The sequence below is a fragment of the Bos mutus genome, unplaced genomic scaffold, assembly GCF_027580195.1.
Source record: "Bos mutus isolate GX-2022 unplaced genomic scaffold, NWIPB_WYAK_1.1 CTG822, whole genome shotgun sequence".
NCBI lineage: Eukaryota > Metazoa > Chordata > Mammalia > Artiodactyla > Bovidae > Bos > Bos mutus.
Window position 1 is genome coordinate 15001 of NW_027220297.1, and position 6407 is coordinate 21407.

Sequence of the window (6407 nt, forward strand, 5' to 3'; positions counted from 1 at the left end):
ATACAGTGCGCATTTCTAACGTGAAGGTCTTTATTTGTCATGCTGAACGTTGTTTTTGCTGAAAGAGTTCGGGGGGTTCGGGGACAGGGGGAGGGGGGGGGGGGGACGGGGACGGGGGGACGGGGGGGGGGGACGGGGACAGGGTCACAAAGGGGTTTCTCTGGCACACCCCCAGGTGGTGACAGGAGGGCGGGGGAAGATGGCGAGTTATTTTTTCGGGGGGGGAGGTCGCGCCGCCTGACGTTGGCCTGGGGTCCCTCTCGCCTGGGAGTGCATTCCGCTGCCCCGTGGGTGGGGTGGTCGAGAATCCTTCCCCTCCCCCGCCTGTCCCCGCTCCCCGCGTCCGTCGTACCTCGCCCAGGGACGTCCTCGAAGTGTCGGCGTGTCCTCTTTTCCTGTCCGCGTCGCTGACTGGCGGAGAAACTGCGCCCTAGGATGGGCCCCGTCTTGGCAACGAGTCCCTGCTGGTCTCCCTCGGGCTTCTAGGCTGCGCCGGCTCTCCGGACAGCGGGTTGGTTGTCAGGCGCCACCTGCCTGTCGGTCGCTTTTTTAGAGGGTCCTGCAGGGGGGGGGGAGGACCGGATGGATGGAGCAGGCAGGCGGGGCCGGCGAACTCTTGAATGCCCTGGGGCTGTGGAAGGAGGCTGGGGGGGAGGGGCACCTTGGGCCACAGGTCAACAGGGCAGGATGGGTTTAGCCCCCTTGGGCTTTTTAGGTTTGGATTGGAACTCTCGTGTGGGAAACTTGATCCATTTTGGAGGACAGCTATTTTGAACCCAAGGGGCTGACTTCCTTCTTTGGGGCCTTGTCTCCCCCTTGGCATGTGGGGGCTTTTCCGTCTCCCGCCAAGGATTTCAAACGACAGAGCACGCGGATCCACTTGCTCCAGTCAGGTTCAGGGGGCAGGCGCGAGGATTCAAAGCTGGCAGGGACAGCAAGTCGCGCCCCTCGCCCCCGCCGCCAGCTCAGAACACCCCCTGTCTGCCTGCCAAAGACCAAGTGCGGGCTGGTGGTGGCAGAGTCACCTGTCACGGACAGGAGTGGTCTGGATCGCGGAGGTGATGAACGCGCTCAGGAAACACAAGCGAATGATGCGGGATATCCATCCATGCACGTTTCTCTCTCTCCGCCCCCCCCCCACCCCACCCCACGTGCATACCCCACACACACACACTGCGTCCTCCTTGGCGCCTGGCTGCGTCTCTCTGTCTCTGCCCGCACCACCTGCAGGCACACACACCACACACACACACCCCCCCCCCCCCCCCACGGCGTGCACACCCCATCCCCCCCCCCCACAGCCCATAAAACCCCCCCCCCCCCCCCCCCCCCCCCCACCCCACACACACACACACACACACACACACACACACACACACTCGTTGTCCTTTGCCTGGCTGTGTCTCTCGGCCTCTCTCTGCCCCCCACCCACCCATGCCGCCCACACACACCCCCCCCCACACACACACCAGGGCCCTTCACACCCACCCACCCACCCACACACACACACGCAGGGCCCTTCACACCCACCCACCCCCCCACACACACACAGGCGTTGTCCTTTGCCGGCTGTGCTCTGCTGCTCTGCCTCTCCCCCCACACACCACATGCATTCCCCCCCCCCACCCCCCCCCCCCCCCCCCCCGGCCCTACACATCACATCACCACACACCCCCCCCCCCACCACCCCCTCCCCCCCCCCACACACACTCGTTGTCCTTTGCCTGGCTGTGTCTCTCGGCCTCTGTCTCTGCCCCCCCACCCCCAGGCGGACGCCCTGCCACACCCCATGCCGCCCCACGGCCCCCGTGTGTCTAGCTATACAACACACCTCACACCACACACCTACCCCCCCCCCCCCACACACACACACCCCCCCCCCCCCCCCCCCCCCCTGCGGTGCACACCATCCCCCCACACACACACAGCCCATAAACCCCCCCCCCCCCCCACACCCTCCCCCCACCACACACACATGGGGCCCTACACACACACACACACACACACACACTGCATTGTCCTTTGCCTGGCTGTGGCGCTCTGCCTCTGCCCACACACCACATGCATGCCGCCTTGCCTTGTGTATCTCTCACACACACCACCTCTCTCACACCCGCCCCCCCCCCCACCACACACCTCCCCCGCCCCGCCCCCCCCCCACACACACTTTGTTGTCCTTTGCCTGGCTGTGTCTCTCGGCCTCTGTCTCTGCCCCTGCACCCACAGGTGCCATACCACCACCCACCGCCCCCACCACACACACACACCCCCCCCGCATGGGGCCCTTCACACCACACCCACACACCCACCCACACACACACAGCGTTGTCCTTTGCCTGGCTGTCTCTCTCGGCCTCTGTCTCTGCCGCCCCGCACCACAGGCGCACCCCCACCCACCACACACCCATCACGGCCCACAGCGCCCTCGTGGCACCTATACACAACAAACCCCACCACACACCCAACCCCCCCACCCCCAAAACACTCACACACCACACACACACCACCCCTTTTTTCCACCTGGGCATGCCCTGGCGCCACACACTGCCTCGCCCCCCCAACACACAGACACCGGCCCCACACACACACATCCTTGCATGCACACGCGCACACACACACACACACACACACACACACACACAGCGTTGTCCTATGCCTGGATGTGACGCTCTGCCTGCCCCCACACACCACATGCATGCCCCCCCCTGCTGCCTATCTTCACACACACACACACACACTCTCACCCCCCCCCCCCCCCCCCACCACACCTCCCCCACCTGGCCACACACACACACCCCCCCCCCGCCCCCCCCCCCCCCCCCACACACACTTTGTTGTCCTTTGCCTGGCTGTGTCTCTTGGCCTCTGTCTCTGACCCCCCCCCCCAGACCCGCATCCACAGGCGCGCCCCACACACACACCACCCCCCACCACCACACACAGCCCGCCCACACACACATGGGGCCCTTCACACTGACCCACACCACCACCCCCCCCCCCCCCCCCCCCCCAACACACACACTCGTTGTCCTTTGCCTGGCTGTGTCTCTCGGCCTCTGTCTCTGCCCACCCCAGGCGGGACGCCCACACACACACCCCACCCGCCCCCCCCCCCGTGTGCTATACTATACACACACACTCACCACACACCACCCCCCCCCCCCACACACACACACACACACACACACACACACAGGGCTCCACCTCTCCACCCACAGACACCACCTGGGCATGTCACAGACCACGCCACACATGCCTCACCCCCCCCCCGCCCCACTCTGTGTGTTCCTGTCCCCTCTTTTTCTCCTTCCTTCCTCTGTCGTCGTCCCTCTGCCTCTCGCTCCCCTCCCTCCACCTTCACAGGACAGAGTGCCTTTAAGATGAGTCTGCCTGTTGTAAATACACCCTGGACATGATGATTGCTACAGTCTGACCTGTCGCGCCTGTAACCTGGGGTGGCGGGGGGTTGTCAAGCGTCCAGCAGTGCGCTAGGGATAGCTTTCTCTGTGGAAGGTGGAAGCCTCCCTTCCGTCCCTCACTGAAGCCAGGCAAACCGACCACAACTCAAAGCAATGGTGTTTGCCACGTGGGGCATACCTTCCATGGTCTTTACTGATGGACACGCTTCACCCAAAGCTCTTGCAAAGTTCTTCAGAACTGTCAGTCTTCCAGTCACCCGCCACCATCAGGCGAGGTGTAGAGAACCGATGGAAAAACTGGAGGAATGACTTCCTCCATGGGGTTGGATGAACTGAGGAACAGGAGGCTGAAGTGGATGCCTGACTTCTTGAGAAAAGGAGGGGGGGGGGGGGGCTGGGGGGAGGGGAGGAAGGGCAGGACGGTCCACTTAGGAGGGCTGGTTGCACATGGACACATAAACTGTACATCCAAAGAATCCACAAGCACCTACTATATACTATGCCAGCGGGAAAGTAGGCGTATGATGTTGCATGAACCTCTCAAGGGAAAAGACTGAACACCTGAAGCGAACACGACTTTGGAAACCCACCCTGGGCTTCATTTCTGCCGTGAGGGTGCTGTCGTGTGCATATCTGAGGGGATGGATGGATATGTCTCCCGGCCATCTTCATTCCAGCTTGTGCTTCATCCAGCCCAGCGCTCCTCATGATGTGTACTCAGCGTGTACATTCAGTAAGCAGGGTGACGATAGACAGCCTTGATGGACTCCTTTCCCTTATTTGGAACCAGCCTGTTGGGTTCTACGTCTAGTTTTTCACTGTTGCTTCCTGACCTGCAGAAATACAGAGTCCTCTTTTTTTTTTTTTTTTTTTTTTTAATTCCTAACCTGGTGGCGAGAGAGAGAGAGAAGACAGATGGAGGGACGGGCGGGCGGACAGGCAGGCAGGCAGGCAGGCAGGCAGAAAAAGAAAGAAAGAAAGAAAGAAAGAAAGAAAGAGAGAAAGAAAGAAAGAAAATAATGAAAGGACCTACCGTTCCACCTGTTGCTTTCCAGATACAAAGGGAAAAACAAAGGACCGAAAAGGACACGAGGTTTAAAATGGGAATTTGGAAAGATGGACATCCCCTTGGTCGCTTCATACAGCACCCCTCTCAGCAGAAGGGAATCGTCTCTCTTTTTCTCTCGACCTGGTCCTTCCAGACTTCAGAAACTCTCCGTGGAGGATTCTTATCTCCTTGGCCAGAGTGATTGCCACACGTTCCTTAGGGGCCCAGAGGATGTTTCCGTGAAACGGGGGTACACACTTCCGGATAGGAGAGTCGTGTCCTATATATCCTGTGTGTGTGTGTGTGTGTGTGTGTGTGTGTGTGTGTGTGTGTGTGTGTGTGTGTGTGTGTTGCTTTGCGTGTGGTTCTTCACCCGAGAGGGGGACTGGAGCCTGAAGTGTTCCGAGCTGCCTCCGTTATCAAACAACCCTCTCTCGGGGGGGAGGGACCAACGTCCCATGTTCTCTTGCCCTTCTGACGGAGAACTCAAAAGGCCCTGTGCCTGAAGCCCTGCGGATGGAAGCTAGAGGACTTGGTGAATGTTTCTGTGGAGCTTCCCTGGTGGCTCACGGTCAGAGTCTGCCTGCGATGCAGGAGACCGGGTTCCATCCCCGGGCCAGGAAGGCCTCCTGGAGAAGGACATGGCAACCCGCTCCAGGGCCCGACCCTGACGTCTAAAAATCAGCCTCCTAGACTGCCTCTCCCTCTGCCGACTGGTTTCTCGAATCCGCTCCAGGGATGAACCTGTGTGTTTCCTTGGTTTCCCTACAAGTGCCTCTGAGGGAAAAAAAAACACACACACACACACAAAACCTGATGGCTTGCACCCCAGGCCTGCTTTCCCGCACCCGTCCATCGACATCACGGCCTCCTGAGAGGAGATACGATCACTGTTTCCCTGAACGGAGGATCTGTGCTCAGAAACTCTTGCCATGACACGGAGGCCCCTACGAACTAACCTATTTCGTCCCTCCCTCCTCCTTCCCTCCTTCCTTCCTTCCTTCCTTCTGGATTTTTTTTTTTTTTTTTTTCCTTTCTTTTTCTCTCACGTCCATGCACACGCGCGCCGTCGTCGTCTCTCATGTCATGCAGCGTACATGCGCACTCACACACACAGTCACCAGCTCAGCTTTTCATGGGTTCCAGGCAAGTGTCAGAGGAGGGAAAACTGGTGGGGTCGGGTAGGCCGCCGTCCCCCCCCCCACCCCCCCCCCCCCCCCCCCCCCCCACTGCGTGAACCTCCGTGCCCTGTGGAGTGTTTTGGAGTCAAGTGACTTAGAGCCGGCCAGCGCCAGAGAACGCTCTGCCCCTCCCTCCTTTTCTGTCCCTCTGAAGGCAGGCAGGGAGGAAAACCTCCTCCACGGAGGAAGATGTCAGGGACGGTGGCTGTTTCCACGCACGTCCGTGATCCTCACACGCGTGAGCGGGTTTCCTGGGTTACCAAAGGAGGAGACTCCTTTGGCCTGACACAGGCGAATCTGTCCCTCGCCCCCCCCCCACCCCAGCCCCCCTTCCTCCGCGCGGTGCCGAAGGGGCCGTCTCAAGGTGGAGACATGGAATGGCTGGGTGGGGCGGATCACCATTCAATAGAGAGAAGCTCGAGGCGAAGTCAGAGGCTCTGACTTGACTGGAAAGCTTTCTGCATTTGAATGAAGCTATCCGGCGAGGCCCTGCAGGGGGAGGGTGGGGGAAGGTGGGGGTGGGGCCCACAGACAATAGCCCCTGCCTGCAGGGCCTGCTGGCCTGCCGGCCTGCCGGCCTGCCGGCCTGCCGGGCTGAGGGGGCCCTTTGGCGGCGGCGGCGGCGGCGGCGGCGGCGGCGGGGCCACGACCCCGACTCCTGCAACTCGATCCCTTCAAGGAAACTTCTGGGGTGACTCCTGTCCAGGGAATACATCCAGATGGGCCTGTTTCTGAAAAACGCCCGAGTCACAGTTGTGA